This window comes from Pelobates fuscus, chromosome 11 (genome assembly GCF_036172605.1).
Source record: "Pelobates fuscus isolate aPelFus1 chromosome 11, aPelFus1.pri, whole genome shotgun sequence".
NCBI lineage: Eukaryota > Metazoa > Chordata > Amphibia > Anura > Pelobatidae > Pelobates > Pelobates fuscus.
Genome location: NC_086327.1, coordinates 54538185 through 54558652, shown reverse-complemented (window position 1 = coordinate 54558652; position 20468 = coordinate 54538185). Strand labels below are relative to the sequence as shown.

Below are 20468 nucleotides of genomic sequence, written 5' to 3'. Positions count from 1 at the left end.
AAAAACTTGAGGAACTTTTTGGTACACACGGATCAATTTACCCGTATACAGGAACAGATACCCAATAAAAATCTGGGATGTTTTCGGTGTTTAAACTGTATGGCATGTAATAATATGATACCAGGGAAATCGTTTCCTCATCCAAGAACGGGAAACATATACAAAATTCGCCATAGGATAACTTGTACTACGACTCATGTTGTTTATCGGATCATATGTCCGTGTGGTTTGATATATATTGGAAAAACCTCTAATGATCTTAGAGAACGGATGAGAGGACATCGATCAGCTATTCGATTAGCAATACTTAGTGGCTCGGCCACTACCCCGGTGGCTAGACATTTCTTAGAAGCAGGACATACCCTACCATCACTCCGCTTCATGGGTATAGACCATGTACCTCTATCTCCTAGGGGGGGTAATCGGGACAACCAGCTTCTGAAGAGAGAAGCGTATTGGATCCACACACTGGGGACTAGGTCTCCGCACGGACTTAATGAGAAGAATCCGTTATACTGTTTCATTCCGAGACGGTGAATGAACTTTTAGTTTTTCAATTGTTCAATTTTTGGTTACATTGTCTGCAGTTATTAGCTCCATAGTATAGATGCTGTCTGCTTTCTAGTGCTATCGTATTATGAAATTATGAAACTACGAATGTTTGAATCAGAGTACGTGTATACCATGCTATACCATATGCTTTGTTATACGTACTTTTAGCATGTATTTTGAGCAAGTACCAATATACTAATGTGTCAATTTTTCAATACTGTCTCTGGTGAGTTAAGGGGCCTCCTTTGTAAGAGGTAAGGGGGGTTAGGACTCGCATACGAACATTTTTATTTCAACATGTTTATTTCATGATCTATGTATGTGTTTTTTGCTTGTTGGTTTCTCAGCGGGTCCTGCCGTCCTTATCTGCCTCTTCTCCATTGACTACTATCCGTGGCTTGTAAATAGTTCTTTGTAAATAATCCTCTGTATATATATATATATATATCGGTATTTTTATGGCTGTTACTTTAACTCAATCTTTGAGCATCACTCAATCTAGCCTCCCCCTCCCTCACAGGGGTTAATACAATCACATTAAGTTTTTTGAATCTGTTCACGTCATTGATGACATCACAGAACCTCGATTTCAGTTTTCACTCTCCAATCAGTATGCACTGTTGTGTATTTAACCATTGCCTGCACGTTAGAAAATTGTCTTGATAAAAGTCAGTTGGGACTGAAACGTCGATCCGTATTTTCTTGTAATATAATACTTCATTAAAGTATCTATTTGAAATTTATTCAAGTCCTTTGAGTGCACTCTTTCGGGAATATATAATTATATATATATATATATATATATATATATTAATATCAAAATACACGTACAAGGATATTGATTAAATATATACATAATTATATATATATATTTTATAATAAAAAAAATATGTAAAAAAAATAAAAAAATAATAAAAAATATGTGTGTAATTTCGTTCTAACTGTATTTTGATATTTATATATATATAGATATCAAAATACACGTAGAACAAAATAATATATATATGTATATACCTAAGTATATACGTATACATCACTATATGTATACCTATATATAAATAAAAATAATTGTAAAAAAATATATACATACATACATACATACATACATATGACCAAGTGGCTACTAAAAAAGACTGGACATACCCCATTTGCAATACCTTGGGTTGTCTACTTTTGCAAATGGTATGCCATCATGGAGGTAATTCTCATTCCTGGGCTACCATACAGTCTCAAAGGCAACGTAACCAAACTGGCAAATTTCAATGTGAAAAAACTGAAAAGTGTAACATGCTATATTTGACCCTGTAACTTCCCAAAACACCATAACACCTGTACATAGGGGGTACTGTTTTACACGTGAGACATCGCTGAATACAAATGTGTATTTTATTGCAGTTACACTTTTCAGTTTTTTCAGTTTTTTCACATTGAAATTTGCCAGATTGGTTACGTTGCCTTTGAGACCGTCTGGTTGTCCAGGATTGAGAATTACCTCCATGATGGCATACCATTTGCAATAGTAGACAACCCAAGGTATTGTAAATGGGGTAATGTCCAGTCTTTTTTAGTAGCCCCTTCGTCACAAACACTGGCCAAAGTTAGCATTAATATTTGTTTGTGTGTGAAAAATGCAAAAAACTGTAATTTTACTTACAGTAAATTCCTTTTTTCTTAGTATAGTGGCAGTACTTACAAGTGGGATGTGCCTTCTATAGAGGACAAGAAGCTCCCCCTTATTTTAGAAGATAACTGTGTGCCCCGCCTGCTGCACCTATAAATCCTGTATCTTAGAGGAGAACTCCAGTTATACAAAGGAACCAAACGGAGCCTGAACACTGCAAAATTTATTTAATCCAAAAAAAAAAAAAATAGGAGGGAAAAGGCAGTACTGCCACTATACTAAGAAAAAAGGAATTTATGGTAAGTAAAATTACTGTTTTTCGGCACGTATAGTGGCAGTACTTACAAGTGGGATATAGCAAGATCCCTGCAAACAAACAAAGGGTGGGAACTTAGAAGGCCACTGCCTGGAGCACCTTATACCCAAAAACTGCTTCAGAGGATGAGAATATGTCCAGCCTATAATGCTTAATAAATGTATTAAAGGAAGACCAAGTAGCCGCCTTGCAGATATCTTCAGGTGAGGCTGCTGCTCTTTCAGCCCAGGAAGTTGCCATAGCCCTTATGGAATGGGCCCTCAATGGAAATCCAATTGGAACCCCTCTGGTTTGATAAGCCAGTTTAAAGGTTTCGGTTAGCCATCTGGATATAGAAGATCTGGAGGCAAGACTACCTTTATCAGAGCCCTGAAAAGAGATGAACAGAGGTCCTAAGGCATTGTGACCTCTGAAGATATATTTCCAATGCTCTTCTAACATCATTTTCTTTCAAGATCCGATGAAGGGAATTGACAGAAGGAAGGCAGAACAATAGGTTGGTTCATAGATTTTCTTGAAATAACCTTAGGCAAAAAAGAAGGTCTGGGGTGCAGGACCACGTTTGTCTTGATGGAAGATCGTGAATTCAGAAGCAGAGGAAAGAGCCTGAATTTCCCCTATCCTTCCTGCTGAGGTGATTGCTACCAGGAAAGCCGTTTTGATAGTAAGCAGTTTCAGGGGAACATCCTGTAATGGTTCAAACAGGGGTTTACAAAGGGCTTGAAGAACCAATGACATGAAAAGGAGAGAGCTTGGGAGGACGCTTCAGACGAATAGATTTAAAAAAATCTGCGGATAAGCAAGTCAGAGGCAATATCACGGACAAGGAAGTGACTTAGACCAACTACAAAACCATCCTGCAAAAAAGATAAAATATCAGGGATAGATGCTTTAGCAGGATCCAAACCATGTTTAGAACACCAGTTCCTGAACTTCATCCAAATTCTGAAATACATTTTGACAATTGATAAATGGACCGAAGACAGAAGAATGTCACACAAACTGTCTGAAAGCCCTTGCTCTCGGAGAATCAACCTTGCAGCAGCCATGCCGTCAGGTGGAACATTACTAGGGTCTCTATTGGAAGTATCACCTTTTCTATGACGTTGGTAGAAATTGGGAGAGACCAGCGTGAGATTGTCATGTTTTCTACTTCGGAGAACCAACTTCTGTTTGGCCAGAAGGGCAAGATGCTAGAATCCTTGCTTTCTCCCATCTTATTTTTTGAACAATCCTTGGAATCAATGCTATCGGAGGGAAAACGTAGCCCATCTTGTAGTTCCAAGTGAAAGACAGGCCATCTAGGAAGTCTGGGCAATCCCGTGCCTGGAGAGAAGCAAAGGTAGGAACTTTCCTGTTTCTCCTTGTGGCCATAAAGTTGAATCCCGGTAAACCAAAACGGGTAACCAACTCCAAGAACATTTGGGGTGTCAGTGACCAGTCTGCCTGAGACCAATGACGTCTGCTGAGGTCGTCTGCTATGATATTCAGAGACCGTCTGACATTGGTTGCCGAGAGCGAGATTAGCCTGGATTGGGCCATGATCCGGTAGAATAGGTCCTGTAGAGATCTCACTTTTGTGCCCCCTTGATGGTTTAATTAAGCCACTGTGGTGGCGTTGTCGGACTGGATCCTTACTGCCCGATTGGCGATAAATGGACGGAAGGTGTTTAGAGCTTTCCATACCGCTTTCATCTCTCTGAAGTTGGAGGATGCCTTTGTTTCTTTCCAATTCCAATCTCCTTGAATGAAACGAGAACCTAGATGGGCACTGTAACGGAACGCAGTATATTAGTCCACGATATCCGTTGGTATCCTCAGGAAATCCACAGTCAAGACAGAAAGCACGGCAATATTCCCCATCCTCCCAATAACCGGACGAAACACAGTTTGGGAGTCAACTAACTTGCTTTATTCACAGACTTCCATATTTATGCAGTTCCCCTTGCAAGGGGTTTCCTTACAGCTGTTACAGGGGATTTCTCCCATCAGGCATTGTAATTATCCCAACAGGCATTGCTACACGAGAGGGATACTCCCACTAAAATGGACGATTAAGTGGATTATCCCCTCGTGGAGCAAAACCGACAATTTATACAGAAATCCATCTTTTATACATTTTTGCTCGCTTTTAGACGAATGACCGTTCGGTAGATAGCTGGGGTCGGCGAGCACATTTAGTGAGAATACCGCTCTGATCCCAGCTACTCTAACCGAACGCCGCACAAAATACATTAAAACATTGAGTTCGGTTTAAAAGTACCGAACATCTATGGGGAACAGAATGTGCCGAACGCGGAACTCCCGAACGCTCTAGAAGTCCAGCGGTGTTCGGATCATCGAGTAGCCGTTTTCAGTTCCAGGCTCTCGACGACCGAACACCGCTGCAGAGACAAAGGATCCAAGATGGCCGACCGCCGCATGGTCGGTAGCAGGACGGCGGCCACCTAGGAGAGCCCTTAATTACCGATTGCAACATTGTTGCAATCGGTTAATTGGTACCACACGACTTGTGAATGTGTGGTCTACCTGGGGAGCCCGCATTCGTACGGCGAACGGCTGGGATAGCCGTGTTTCGTCGAACGAATGCTTTGTATGCTGGCAGCGTACGGCTGCCAGCATGCGAACGGCCATAACACAGCACTTATACAGGTAAGGACATACAGTATACATTCAGCCTATGGACAACCTGTAATACATATAGTCCAGAAGTGGCTAGGTTTGCCACAATGCTCCCCCAGAACCAAGCCGGCATACACAGTCTGATCCCAACGGATCGGCTTGGGGATGTCCGGGGGAGTACTCACAGATCACTTCTCTAGTTCAGTCTGTCTGGATAACCCGTCAGCGTTACCGTTTTGTTTTCCTGGCCGGTAGTGGATGGTAAAGTCAAAGGGCTGCAGCGCCAAACTCCAGCGCAACAGCCGGGCGTTGTCCCCAGATACACGGTTTAGCCACACCAACGGGTTGTGATCTGTGAGTAAGGAGAAAGGTTGTCCATACAAATACGGCTGTAACTTTTTAAGGGCCCACACCACGGCCAGGCATTCCTTCTCAATAGCGGCGTAGCTCACTTCACGGGGTAACAACTTGCGGCTTAAGTAGGCTACGGGATGTTCTCCGCCATCGGCTCCCACTTGACTCAGCACTGCCCCCAATCCAAACATTGAAGCGTCTGTGTGGACAAGAAATCTTTTAGTTGGATCAGGAGCAGTTAACACGGGAGCATTAGTTAGTGCGGTCTTGAGCTGTTGGAATGCCTGCTCACACTCTGGGGCCCAGACAACCAGTCGGGGAAGGTTCTTTTTGGTCAGGTCCGTCAGGGGTTTGGCCAGGGTACTGTAGTCGGGTACAAATTTCCTATAATACCCTGCAGTCCCTAGAAACGCTAGCACCTGGGTTTTGGTCCTGGGAGTAGGCCACTTGGCCACGGCCTCAATTTTGGCTGGCTCGGGTCTCTACTGCCCACACCCTACTCGGTGTCCTAGATACTGCACCTCGGCCATCCCTATGTGGCACTTACTCGGTTTCAGCGTTAACCCCGCTCCCCCAATACGATCTAGGATCGCCCCTATATGTTGGAGGTGGTCTTCCCAAGTCTGGCTGAAGATGGCTATGTCGTCCAGGTAGGCACAGGCATAGTCCTGGAAGCCGTCCAGTAGTCGATCTACCATCCGCTGAAAAGTAGCCGGAGCGTTTTTCATCCCGAAAGGCATGACCTTGAACTGGTACAGGCCAAACGGGGTGACAAACGCCGACTTGGGGATGGCATCATCGGCTAAAGGAATCTGCCAGTATCCCTTACATAAGTCAATTGTAGTGAGATACTGGCCCCGTGCCATTTTATCTAGCAGTTCGTCTATACGGGGCATCGGGTAGGCGTCAGACACGGTCTTGTCATTCAGCCTCCGGTAGTCAACGCAGAATCGGGTCGTGCCGTCCTTTTTAGGCACCAGGACTACCGGTGATGCCCAGGGGCTATCTGAGGGTTCGATAACCCCTAACTGCAGCATTTCATCCAGCTCGGCCTTCATATGAGTCCGGACTGATTCCGGGACCCTATATGGTGCCTGCCGCATAGGTAGCTGTCCCGGGGTTTCAACTCGGTGGGTGGCCAGCGGAGTGTACCCAGGTAAATTAGAGAACGTAGCCCCTTTAGCTACGATCAGCGCCTGTATCTGGGCACGCTCGCGAGGGCTTAGCCGCTCCCCCAGTTGAACCCCCTGGGAGGGCTCTACCGGCTCTTCCTGTTCTAGCAGATCAGGTAGTGGTAAGTTCTCCTGATCTTCCATGGCTGAGGCACAGATTGCCGTCACATCCTCTATCCGCTCGTGGTAGGGTTTGAGCAGGTTGACGTGAAGCATGCGTCTCTTCCCTACCCCGGAGCAGGGGCCAATCACATAGGTAGTGTCGCATCGCTGCTCCACTACCTGGTATGGGCCTTGCCAGATGGCCTGCAGCTTATCTGTGCGGACAGGTTTTAAAATTAAAACCTTCTGCCCCACTTGAAAGCTGCGGTCTCTGGCTCCCCTATCGTACCATCGCCGCTGACGTTGTTGGGCCGCCTGGAGGTTGGTGTGTACGGCCTGGGTTAGCGCCTCCAGTCGGTCTCGGAACTCCAGTACATACGATACTATAGGGGTTTCGCTAGCGATACTCTCCCCCTCCCAGTGCTCCCTAATTAAGTTTAAAGGTCCCCGTACTCTTCTCCCGAACAGTAGTTCGAATGGGGAGAACCCGGTCGATTCTTGGGGAACCTCTCTATACGCAAAGAGCAGGTGAGGTAGAAATCTCTCCCAGTCTTTGTGGGTTTCCCCGAACGTCCGAAGCATCTGCTTCAGCGTCCCATTGAAGCGTTCGCATAGTCCATTGGACTGGGGGTGGTAGGCTGAATTGACTATGGGCTTAATGCCACACACTTTCCACATCTGTTGGGTAACCTCAGCAGTAAATTGGGTGCCCCGGTCAGATATTATCTCCTGGGGGAACCCTACTCGTGAAAATATTTTTATTAGAGCTTCCGCCACGGTTTCAGCGTGAATGTTAGAGAGGGCTACCGCTTCGGGATATCGGGTGGCGTAGTCCACCACAGTTAAAATGTATTTCTTCCCAGAAGGACTGGGTTTCGGCAGGGGCCCTATTATATCTACTGCGACCCTGCTGAAGGGTTCGGCGATAATGGGAAGGGGGCATAACTTGGCCTTGTGGCGATCCCCTCGTTTTCCTACTCTCTGGCAGACGTCGCAGGATGTGCAATATTGTCGCACATCCTGTGAGATTCCGGGCCAGAAAAACGCGTGCGTTAGGCGGTACCGGGTACGGGTCATCCCTAGGTGTCCTGATAAGGGGATATCGTGAGCAATTCTGAGCAGCTCCTGCCTATACTTCCGGGGTACCACTAGTTGTTTGTTCGTCAAAGTGACGGACCCCCCCACGTCTTTGGCCGTGATACGGTATAGTAACTCTTTCTCCCACGTGTAATGCTCCCCCTCTAGCCCGGCCTGGACAGCTTGTGCCCGGTCCCTATAGACTTGTAGAGTGGGATCGGTCTGTACTTCGGTGATAAAGGTAGTCGGGGTATCCCAGGATATGGAAGTCGGGGAAGGGTCGTGGTCTCTTACCTGAGCCTCAGAGTGTATCGGTGTAGCCGTGGTGCGTGCCTGTTGCCGTGTGGTTACTGGATGGGCTTCCTGGTAGGGTGCCTGTGGAACAAAGGCAGAGGTCATCTGACCCAAATCATTCCCTAACACAACATCTGCTGGTAAGTTCTGCATTAGTCCCACTTCTACTGTCCCCTCTCCCGCACCCCAGTTCAAATGTACTTTCGCCGTGGGTAGTCGGTATACAGCTCCCCCGGCTACCCGAACGGCCACAGATCCGCCGGTATGCGTGCCCTCCGAAACCAAATGGGGGGCTACCAGGGTTAAGGTAGCTCCCGAATCTCGCAGACCCTGCACTTCGGTTCCCTCAAGAGTTACCAGTTGTCGGTGATGTTGCCGGTTATCAGTGGCTCGGACCGACATGACTTCGTGCAATATGCCCAGAGGTTCCTCCGCCTGCACACTCCATAAATCCTGAGTGGCGGGGTCCCTCTGGTAATGGTGAGCAGCCGCCCTGGGTGCGGGGTTTGGACGGCCCTGATTCCAGGTGGGCCTGCTGCGATTCTGGGTGCACTCTCGGGCCATATGCCCCCATTGTTTGCAGGAATGGCATTGGATGTTGGCCCGCCCGTTGTATCTGGACGGTGGCGGTATCTGTCCTTGGGAGGGACGGAACGGGGCAGCGGTGGGCGCTAGGGGGGTTGTAGCGCTCGGTAGTCCTGGGGGTCGGGAGTAGCTTTTGGCTACGGGTCCCTGGGGTCTCCGGGCATCAAAATGTTGATCGGCCAATCTAGCCGCTTCCGTTAGGGTAAGGGGTTTCCTATCCCGTACCCATTCTTGCGTCTCCGGGGATAATCCGTTAAAAAATTGTTCCAGCAACATCAGCTGGCGTAATTCCTCCATGGTGGTGGCGTTGCTGGCCTGGATCCACCCTTGGGAGGCTTGATCCAATTTGTGTGCCCATTCTGCGTGCGAATCTCGCTCTGGTTTGCGTAAGTGTCGGAACTTGCGCCGGTATGCCTCTGGGGTAATGGCATACCTCTCCAAGATTGCACGCTTTACTTTGGCATAATCTTTGCTGTCCTCACTGGGTACAGCACGGTACGCTTCGGCTGCTCGACCTGCTAGTTTGCTTGCTAGCAGTTGTACCCATACGGACCGTTCTAGCTCATGCAGATCACACAGTCTTTCAAAGTCCTGCAAGTACCCGTCTATCTCGTCCTTTTCCTCGCAAAAAGCCCTGAAGGCCTGGTACGGGATCTTGGGCTTTACTGGGTTGTAGAGGGACCCTGGGTTTGACTCGGTTCGAGCCAGGGTGTGTTGCGGGCTGTGTGCCATAACATATTCCTGCACATTTGCCATTACCATATTTAACATGGCATCTGATATCGGTTGCGGCAAAAACGCTAGCCTGGTCCTCATTTCTCTTTCATAGAGCGTTTCCTCCATAACTACCAGGGGGGTAGCGCTGCGGGCTTGGTCTCCCTCCATCAGCTCGGCAATGATTGTCGCCTTGTTTTTGCTGCTGGCTACTTTCCCTCTGGCTTCTAGTAGTTCCTTTAACGTCTGTCGCTTCAGTATGGTATAGTCAATCTCCATACGAATTGCCTTTGCTTTCCTCGTTCGGTAGTTCCAGTTACACGAACTCCGTTTTTCGGCTGTAAGGTTCGGATCCCGTCGCTTGCCACCAATTGTAACGGAACGCAGTATATTAGTCCACGATATCCGTTGGTATCCTCAGGAAATCCACAGTCAAGACAGAAAGCACGGCAATATTCCCCATCCTCCCAATAACCGGACGAAACACAGTTTGGGAGTCAACTAACTTGCTTTATTCACAGACTTCCATATTTATGCAGTTCCCCTTGCAAGGGGTTTCCTTACAGCTGTTACAGGGGATTTCTCCCATCAGGCATTGTAATTATCCCAACAGGCATTGCTACACGAGAGGGATACTCCCACTAAAATGGACGATTAAGTGGATTATCCCCTCGTGGAGCAAAACCGACAATTTATACAGAAATCCATCTTTTATACATTTTTGCTCGCTTTTAGACGAATGACCGTTCGGTAGATAGCTGGGGTCGGCGGGCACATTTAGTGAGAATACCGCTCTGATCCCAGCTACTCTAACCGAACGCCGCACAAAATACATTAAAACATTGAGTTCGGTTTAAAAGTACCGAACATCTATGGGGAACAGAATGTGCCGAACGCGGAACTCCCGAACGCTCTAGAAGTCCAGCGGTGTTCGGATCATCGAGTAGCCGTTTTCAGTTCCAGGCTCTCGACGACCGAACACCGCTGCAGAGACAAAGGATCCAAGATGGCCGACCGCCGCATGGTCGGTAGCAGGACGGCGGCCACCTAGGAGAGCCCTTAATTACCGATTGCAACATTGTTGCAATCGGTTAATTGGTACCACACGACTTGTGAATGTGTGGTCTACCTGGGGAGCCCGCATTCGTACGGCGAACGGCTGGGATAGCCGTGTTTCGTCGAACGAATGCTTTGTATGCTGGCAGCGTACGGCTGCCAGCATGCGAACGGCCATAACACAGCACTTATACAGGTAAGGACATACAGTATACATTCAGCCTATGGACAACCTGTAATACATATAGTCCAGAAGTGGCTAGGTTTGCCACAGGCACTTTAGCCAGTGTGGGAGGCATCTGTAGTAATTGTAATCCAACCTCTTTGTCCGAAAGAAAGGCCTCTTGAAAGGTTGCTTTTGTCTTTTTACCAATTTAGTTGTTTACCACTTTGGGTAGGTGAAGAGTAGAGTCCAGATCTTCCTGTTGTCTTGACCATTGAGCAAGAATGTCCCATTGCAACAGTCGTATTTCTGCTTTTTCCCAACCAACAGCTGGGATTGCAGAAGTGAGAAGCCCCAGTACACTCATTGCTTCTCTGATGGAGCATGATTCCTTTTGTAGGCTTGAAACGGCCTTGCAAATCCGTCTTTGTTTTGACCTTGGAAGAAAAAGAGACAGGGACCTTGAATCTACCAGAAGTCCCAGGAATTCTAGACTCAATGAAGAAATCAACTGGGATTTTTTTGAGGTTTAGAAGCCAACCATGATCTTCCAACACCTTTATAGTGATCTCAGGAGCTGTTCTGATTCTGCTTTCAAGAACCAATCGTCTAGGTAAGGAACTATCGAGATACCTCTCAGGCGTAAAGATGCTATGGGAGCCAGGATTTTTGTAGACATGAGAGGGGCTGATGAAAGGCCAAAGGTAAGTGCCTTGAACTGAAAGTGCAGAATCTTCAGTCTTCCCGTTCTGAGAAAACACAGACACTGGCAAATGGAAGTAGGTATCCTTCAACTCTAATTTTGCCATGAATTCTCCCCTCTGTAGGATGTAACTGACAGGATATTTTCCATACGGAATTTCTGATACGGAATGCAAGTGTTGACCTCCTTGAGGTCCAGGGTAGGCTGCATGGATCTGTTTGGTTTTTGCACTAAGAACAGGCGCGAGTAAACTCCTTGAAACTCCAAGTGCTTGGGTACCTTCTCTATAACATCCTTGCGTAACAGGATAAGGGATTCTGCCAGGAATGCCTCTGATTTTTGTCTTGCCGGGTAACTTGAAAGCAGGAAAGATGGTTTTGGAATTGTAGAAAACGGATTCTGTATCCTTCCGAAATGGTTCTTAGAATCCAACAATTTGAAGTTGTATTCTTCCATTTGTGAGCGAAGAACCAAACACCTCCTCCTACACTCTTGGCGTCAATATTTTTTCTTTTTGTCCTACTTGTTGAGATCTTGTTGACCATTGTCTGCTGGTGTCACCGGGTTTTTGAAATTTTCGAAATCTCCCCTGGTAGCGAAAAGAATGTTTGTCCCCTGAACTGATACCTTTTATAGTTCTGAGGCCTTGTATCTTGAGGTAAAGCTTTCTTGGTTTCAGACATCTGCCTAATTAGGTCTTCCAAAAAGCTTGTTTCTCTCGAAGGGTAGTTCACATAAAATCGCTTTAGAGTCTGAATCTGCTGTCCAAGTTCTGAGCCATAAGGCTCTTCTAGCCACTGAGGACAAACCCATGATCCTGGCGGATAAACGTAGCATCTCAAAGTAACTCGTTAGACAGTTTCAGTGGGAACATAAGCTGAGCCGGGTCATTATCCGATTTTCCCATGAGAGAGATTCTTCTAGGGCTTGGAGCCACACACTTTGTGCTTTAAGAACTGCTGAACCCGCTGTAGCGGACTGGACCCTGCACCAGAGTCTGCCCCAGTTCCCTGGAGGGGACTGCTTGCTCGCCTCCTGCCCAGTGATTATGGTTCCGGGAAGATGGGACCTGTTAAAGAACTGCATTTGGACATATTGTACTTTATTGTACTGTGCTGGCCTTTTAACAACAGTGAAGGGAAATACTGAAACTTATTGGACACTTCCTCTTCCCCTCCCCCGGATCCATTGTTTTCCAGCAGGGTGTTGTCCCAGGGACACTGCCAGACTCTTGTGAAACTGGTTTGGGCCGGAAAGCCATGCTGGCAGTGGGTTTTAAAAATACTTTTGCTGACTTTTGAACCCCTGGTCTGATTCGTGCCATTTTTTAATATGTTGTTCCCCTGAATGGATTGATTATGAAAATGTATGTTTTATGTTTGTGACATGTATATTTTAGAAGTTATAAATATTGTGTAAAAACGGTATTCCTCTGCCTGTGATAATGAGATTAACCATTGTGTTCAGTAATCATATCACAGGCAGAGGGGAGGATTTTGTGTGGGAGTGCCTGTGTGTATTGTACGGATTGATTGGTTGTTCTGTAAAACCCTGTGGGCTGTACTGTGTTTGGGGATTGGGAATAAAAGAGGCTGTATGGGCCAGGACAGGGAGTTCCTGTTTTAACCCTCAAAGTGAAGTGTTTTCTCATTCTTGGGGGAGGATTTATTGTATGTTGTTCCAGTTTGACTGCTAGGAGTGTAAACCTATTCGTATGGTTTCCTATTCAACTGTCTACAGCATTCATATGCTTGAGAGGATTTATATGCTTCTTCGGTTCGGTGATTGTGGTGTCTGCCAGAGTGCTTGGAGTCCTCAGGAAACGCTAGGAGCATCCTTCAACAGAGGTACCCAGTCGGGGTGCCAGGCGATCCGTTACACCCGCTATTCCGGCACTGCATTGGTAGCCAGCGGCCTGGAAAATCCTTCTACTATAAGTTTTGGCTCGCTTGTCCATGGGATCCTTCAACCCAGAAACCTCACCAATAGGGATCTTTGACAGGTCTTCCCATTTTCTTCAGACTGCAGCTTGAAAAGAAGTTTAAAGTGCTTAGAGATAAAAGCACGTCTTTCAGGATTCTTCCACTCTCTTTGAAGGAGATCCATGATTTTAGGATGCATGGTAGATTCAGATTCTACCTGGTAGATTCAGAACTGCTGATACTTCTTTGATTAACTTTTTTAGCTCTTCTGGTAGAAAACCTTCCTCCACACTTGAAGCCAGACTGGAAATTTCTGAAGATGAGGATGATGAGCATTCCCCTGATGAGAGCTCTCTCTCTCCTACGTTTGTCTGTTTTTCACGAGCCGGTCCGCTGTCTTTCTTCACTGAATCTCGAAGGTCTGGGATAGATTTTCCTGGAACCAGCAAAGGAATGAGGACATATCAGTTTGCTTGGCTTTCTCCAGCAATTCCGTGGAGCATTGGTTGCAGGGTTTTTTTACGACAACCGCTAGATAGAGGGGAACACATTCCAGGCAACACAAGTGCTTAGATTTGCTTGTGGCCTTTCTTGGGACAGTAGCTGACATCTTTTCTTTTTCAGCCTTATAGGTTCTGCACAGCTTTATAGCCAAAATGTTTTCAAATTTGGCACCAATTCTCTAACTACTTTTGCGCATGCGCAGTAGCGTGATTCAGTGTTCAGTGGAACGCAATACCTCCCGGGCGTGCGTTCCACTGCTGTGTGCATGCGTGAGCATAGTTGGTGGGAGGTCCACCCGGGACTTCCCTAGAAGAGGCCATAAAAGGAAGCTTCCAGTCGCGTTCCGTAACGCAGCTCCGAAAGTAAATCTGTCGCTCACCTCCCCGATCAGCAGTCTGTGCTGACCGCACCATTCTCCACCTAGACCTTTGAGGAGCTATCTGTCCCGTTGCCGGGGACAAGAATAAGAACAGGAGTTCTCCTCTAAGGTACAGGATTTATAGGGGCAGCAGGCGGGGCACACAGTTATCTTCTAAACTAAGGGGGAGCTTCTTGCCCTCTATAGAAGGCACATCCCACTTGTAAGTACTGCCACTATACATGAGGAAAAACTAATTTGAATGCCAGTTTTGGCCTGTGTTTGTGACTAAGTAGCTACTAAAAAAAGACAGGACATACCCCATTTGCAATACCTTGGGTTGTCTACTATTGCAAATGGCATGCCATCATGGGGGTAATTTTCATTCCTGGGCTACCATACGGTCTCAAAGGCAACGTAACCAATCTGGCGAATTTCAATGTGAAAAATGTAACATGCTATATTTGACCCTGTAACTTCCCAAAACACCATAAAACCTGTACATAGCGGGTACAGTTTTACACATGAGACATCGCTGAATACAAATGTGTATTTTATTGCAGTAAAAGCAAACCGTATTATGACATTCACAGTTAAAATGTCACGTAGTACAAATTTTTTTTTTCAAAATTCTTATTTTCTACCATTTTTTTAAATATTTTATTCATATTCAATTATGTTTCATAGCTAAATATTTGATGTTAAATGAAAGCCCTGTTTCCTCTGAATAAAATTATATATAATAAGTGTGGGTGCATTTAACGTGAAAGAGGTGAATTACGGTTGGACAGACATCTAGCGCAAATTCCAGGTTTTGTTTGTTTTGTCTTGATCTGTTTATATTTGGCTCAGTCCTTAAGGGGTTAAATAACTTAATACATTTTTGGTAGTTAACCTACTGTCACGGTAATATACCCCAACACGCAGGAATAGTTCACAGTCAAGAGACAAGAAACAGAGTTCGTCTACCGGACCTTAGAATGGCCGGACTAGGACGAGAGAAAGACAGAGTCAGAACAAGCCGAGGTCAAGGGAACTGAGAGACAGCGTAACGTAGAACAAGCCGAGGACTGGTACACAGAGGACAAAACAGCGGATAAGCAAGCAAGGATAAGGAGAGAGCGGAGTCAGGAACAAAGCCAAGGTCAAGCACCAAAAAACCAACTGAACGATACAAGCACTAAAGGGAACTGGACAGAAACCACGATAGGGCAAGGAGCAAGGGGAAACAGGTGAGTATAAAAACCCTAAGGTTCACTTTGATTGGCTCCTGTCATATCCACGCCCCCAAAACGTGAGTGAATGGGGAATGTGGCCTGACAGGGGCCAATGGGAGACTGATTCTAATTTAGTCTCCCACTGTCCCTTTAAGAGCGCGCCCGAGACGCGCGGCGCGCTCTTAGTGTCGGGCGGGACATGTGACCGCTTCTCGCGGTCACTGCCCGCCTGACTGATCCCATCGTTGGCTGAGCCGCGCGCGGCTCGTGCAGGAGCAGGACCGCGCGCGGCGAGAAGGGAGGACCCCGGCCGGCCCCTGGAGAGGGTAAGTACCGCTACACCTACCAACTCTATCCTTATGCTTTCACTAACTGTACACCTAATGTAATTTTACCACTAATCTTAACCCTACATTATCACTAGCCATAACCTAACCCTAAGCAAATTATCTCCTGTAATGCTGAAACTAATGCATGCTGTTGTGCCGATCAACGTGTAATCACAATTGACATGGGGCCATACAGAGGCATTAGTGTCTGTTCAAACCCTAGGGTTTTTCCTTGAAGAGCTGGAAGCCAAAAAACTCTGTGGCTAGGCATGATTGCTCAGCTGCGGTTTTCTCGATGTATTTAAATGGCTGTATGATGTGCTCACTTTGAGTTCTACATACAGCTTCTTGGTCAGCATTTAAATGCCTATTTAATTTGCTGTGGCAGCTCTCAACGTTAGCACTTAATACAGCGCATCTGTCTACCTGGGGCCACTAAAAATGGCTACAGCTGACAAAGGAGAGCCCCAGGTATTGATTCATACCTGGTGTTACAAATGGATGCTCAGGTTACTGGATAAAAACCCAGTGCCGCGAGTATCAGCTGGAGAAGTATTTGAATAATAGTAAAGAAATGAAATGATAAAGGTAAGTATCAAAAAGAGGTAGTGGTCATGAATAGATACAAGACTAATCAAGCCTAATGGCTACCTCCTGTCTTATGTACTCTTCATTGCATATACTAAACTCAGACTCTGGACTTTAATATAATAGGTATGGTCCAAGTCTGAGACATATGAAAAATTAAGAAGAGAATTACCTAGAACCCATGGTGTCTAAACCTATTCCAAAAAAGTGGATTTACAGGTACCATAACCACTTGTAGTATTATCATTTTCTAGTCACCTTCATAGGGTGTTAGCATGGAATTAATCTTGGTCACAGTGAATTGCAGTCAGTGTGGATTACATAGCCTATTTATAGTGTTTTATGCAGCACTAACTTTGAGCTGTATGCAGTGCTCAGTCAGTCATAAATGAATGAAAACAAACTACTCACCTTTTCTCCTACAAGACAGCCACTAGAGGCGTTTCCTGGAATTTCATATAACGCAAGCCTTATATTTGACTTTGTAACTTTTGAAAACACCATAAAACTTGTACATGAGGAGTACTGTTATACTCGGGAGACTTTGCTAAACACATATTAGTGTTTAAAAACAGTAAAACGGGCTTCCGGTTGGCGTATCGAGGTGAACAGTCGCACATCTCAGGAGCTCCGTGCTGAAACCGAAAAAAAACACACTTAAATCGTTAAAACTTACCACCGCTGACCGCAGCCTGCACGCAGGTATCCCACACGACAAATGGGTCGCAAACACAGGAAGAAGGCGACAGAAATGACAGCCCCAGGACTCACAATCGGGGAAATGTGGAGGCGAGCACGCGGCCCGAGCGAAGCCAATATGGCGGCGCTCCACGGAGGTTGTACGGACTTCTCGGACGAGTATTCCGATGAAGCAGAAGAAGACTACCCCCTAACTCCTGACCCGAAGCCAAAGCAAACCCCAAGCACTGCAAAGAAGGACCCTGATGCCGAGCTTGTGACCACTGGGGTGCTAAAAGCCCTGCTGGCGGACCTACAACATAATATCCTCACTGATACCGCGGCCTTGAGGGGCGAACTACAAGGCCTGACAGGCCGTATCACGGTGCTAGAGGCCTCCACCCAAAAGCACGAGAGCACTATCGCCACGCTGCGGGGCGAGCTGAAAGAGCTGCACCATAAACACGCATTGCTGGAACGGCGCTTAGATGCCCAGGAGGATACGAAAAGGCGATGCAATGTTAAAATCAGAGGGCTTCCGGACGAGCTGCCGGAGACAGAAGTCCCGCGTAAAATCGATCGCCTCCTAACCAGCATACTCCCTTCAGGTAACCGTACCTCTGTCATACCCACAAACATCTTCCAGATCCCAAAACCAGCCAAAGCCCCTAAATCAGCCACCAGAGACACTATACTTACCTTTAAAAACGGAGCAGACAAGGCAACGGTCCTAACCGCCCTCCGGGGAAAAACCCCCTTACAATTTGAGAGCGCAAAGCTGACATTCTTCGAGGACCTGTCAGGGGGCACCCTGGCGTGGCGAAGATCACTCCGACCCCTCACTACCACACTCCAGCAACATAACATTCCATACCGCTGGCGGTTCCCCAGCTCACTCCAAGTGCAGCATGGGGAAACAATCCACCAAATCCACGACCCACAGGATGCTGCAGACCTGCTACAGACTTTGGGCCTAACATGCGACTCACTTCTCCAGGCGGGCCCCAAAGCCACTACCACTCCGACTCACAGTTGGAACCCGGCAGCCAGCGCCCCGTTCGTTCCTCGGAACCTCACGCCAGTCACATATGCCGCGGTCACCACCTAAACAGAGGACATTTATGGGGTACAACCTTGAAGCCTCTTTTTCTATGGACGCTGTCCATGCTACACTGCAACCTCTTAAAAAGAGACTTTCCGACGAGATTGAACTTTCACGTAATATACACGGTCAACTAAATGTTTACTGCTAACTGCCAATTGTTTCAGCACCTCCATGAGTCATTATACATTAGTATAGCGCCCCAAAGCACACATCAGACCTGCTCTTAGATAACCTGCCACCTATTTTGCATGCCTACATGGCACCCAACTTGTTTCTCCCTCATGTTTATTTCCTCTCCCTCTCTCATGTAGGCATAATTTGTGTTGCTCTCAGCCTAATTCACACGTTGTATATACCTAATATTGGAGCATAGACTAGGTGGAATTCCTGTCATACACCTGCCGTTACTGTTAGAACAGCAACCATGATCGGCGATGCCAAGACCCCAGGGGACTTTTCGGTATGTGCCCGGCCAGAGCCGAACATTGGTGTAGGCTGACACTCACTAACTCTCCCTGCCGCACGGCGGCATGGACTGCTGTCATGCTATCACATCAATGCAGCCATTGAGGACTATGTCCCGCAAATTTTTAATTTTAGTTTTGATTTTTCATGCCCCACATCCCCGCGACAGGCGAATGATAGAAAGTTTATGATCTGTTTTTGTAACGTACTGTTTAATTAGCCTACCCACACATAACGGCTTAGCTATATCACACTCCGGCTAGACACCTCTGCAGGGGACCCGTTCAGATATACGCTGATTTTTCATGGGCTAGGTGATAGGTGTCCGGCTCCTCTCTGAGGGTTACCTCTGGGCCTCGCGCACATCGCTACTATAAACTTACCGCTTAGCACTAGCCTGGGTAATCAACTAGTGTTACCTGAGTAAGCCTGTCTATCCCATGATATTACCAGATCGACGAATAGATCTAGCCGGTTTGCAGCTTAATAAAACACTTTAAGCCGAAGTTATGCTCCATAGTAGGGCTTCGCCTGTTAATATTAAATATTACAGAATTGACATGTACACTTATAATCACTCAGGTATTGTTTAGCCTGCCTAGCTTGTTTAGCCTATGTAACACTGTTTTGTCTTCCCTAGGCACATTTTGTGTGAGGTTTCAATCGTGCATAGTGGACAGTATGCCACAAATGTAGGCAATATGTTTCTTATTTGGGTTTTATTTTCTTTCTGTGTACCGTACCTACTCCACCTGAATATCCTGGCCTAACCTACTTAACCATCATCACACTCGGACCGCTGCTGTGCTTAAATATGTTTGCAGATTGGATTCCTCAAAAATTGAGTGTGCCTGATTATTAGCTACTGGTACAACTATGAAAACCTGCATGTTCATAGCATATCTACTAACATAATCGAGGCAGGACAGATTAGGAACTAACTGAACATACTGTGCTAACTAGCAGCTCTCTAAACACCATACTGCCGGACTGTCTGACCTGACGTATTTACTTACCTGCCCTCAACACAACGTCTAAGTTAGTGTATAACATTGAATTTATAAAGCCTATGACTCTTAGCATATATGATTGTTTCTACCAATGTTGTGAGTTCAACTTTTGAAATAAGCCTGTAATCACAAAAAAAAAATGCGCTAATGCCCATGCCACTGTTTTGAATGTTTGGTATACACGAGTGCGCTGTTGTGCCGTCTGTATTGTTATTGTACTCACCTGCGCAACCAAAATAAAGAATTTAAAAAAAAACAAAAAAAAAACAGTAAAACGTATCACAATAATTATCGTCAGTGTAAGTGCCATTTGTGTGTGAAAAATGCAAAAAATGTCACTTTCACTGACGATATCGTTGTAATAAATTTTACTGTTGTAAAACACTAATAATGTGTTCAGCGAAGTCTTCCGAGTAAAACAGTACCCCCTATGTACAGGATTTATGGTGTCTTGGAACGTTACACGGTTAAATATAGTGCTAGCAAATTAAATTCCCTGGACTTTCCGCCTGGGTTGTCAGGTAGCTCCTCCAAATTGTAATTAATAAAATTACCTAATTATGTAAAAATATTACATACATACATACATACATACATACATATATATATATATATATATATATATATATATACACACACACACACATATATATATATATACACACATATACATACACATATACATATATACACACACATATACATATACACATATACACATATACACATATACATATACACACATACACATTTCAAATGAGAAAAGCCAGGACTTGTAAACAAATAACTTCTCAGTTTATTCCAATATAGTCGTCATCGTTTCAGTTCATATTCATGAACTTTCCTCACGACATAAAAGTTCATGCATATGAACTGAAACGTTGCCTGATCCTGATGAAAGTCCCTGCTGGGACTGAAACATTGATCTTTTTTTAATGGATTATTAATACACTGTAAGTTT

The 20468-nt window shown here is 45.7% G+C and overlaps 1 protein-coding gene across 2 annotated transcripts in view; it reads right to left on the bottom strand.

Moving 5' to 3' along the window:
• SPHK2 (sphingosine kinase 2) overlaps positions 1 to 20468 on the bottom strand; it is a 58373-nt gene that overhangs the window by 8815 nt on the left and 29090 nt on the right. The window lies entirely within an intron of this gene.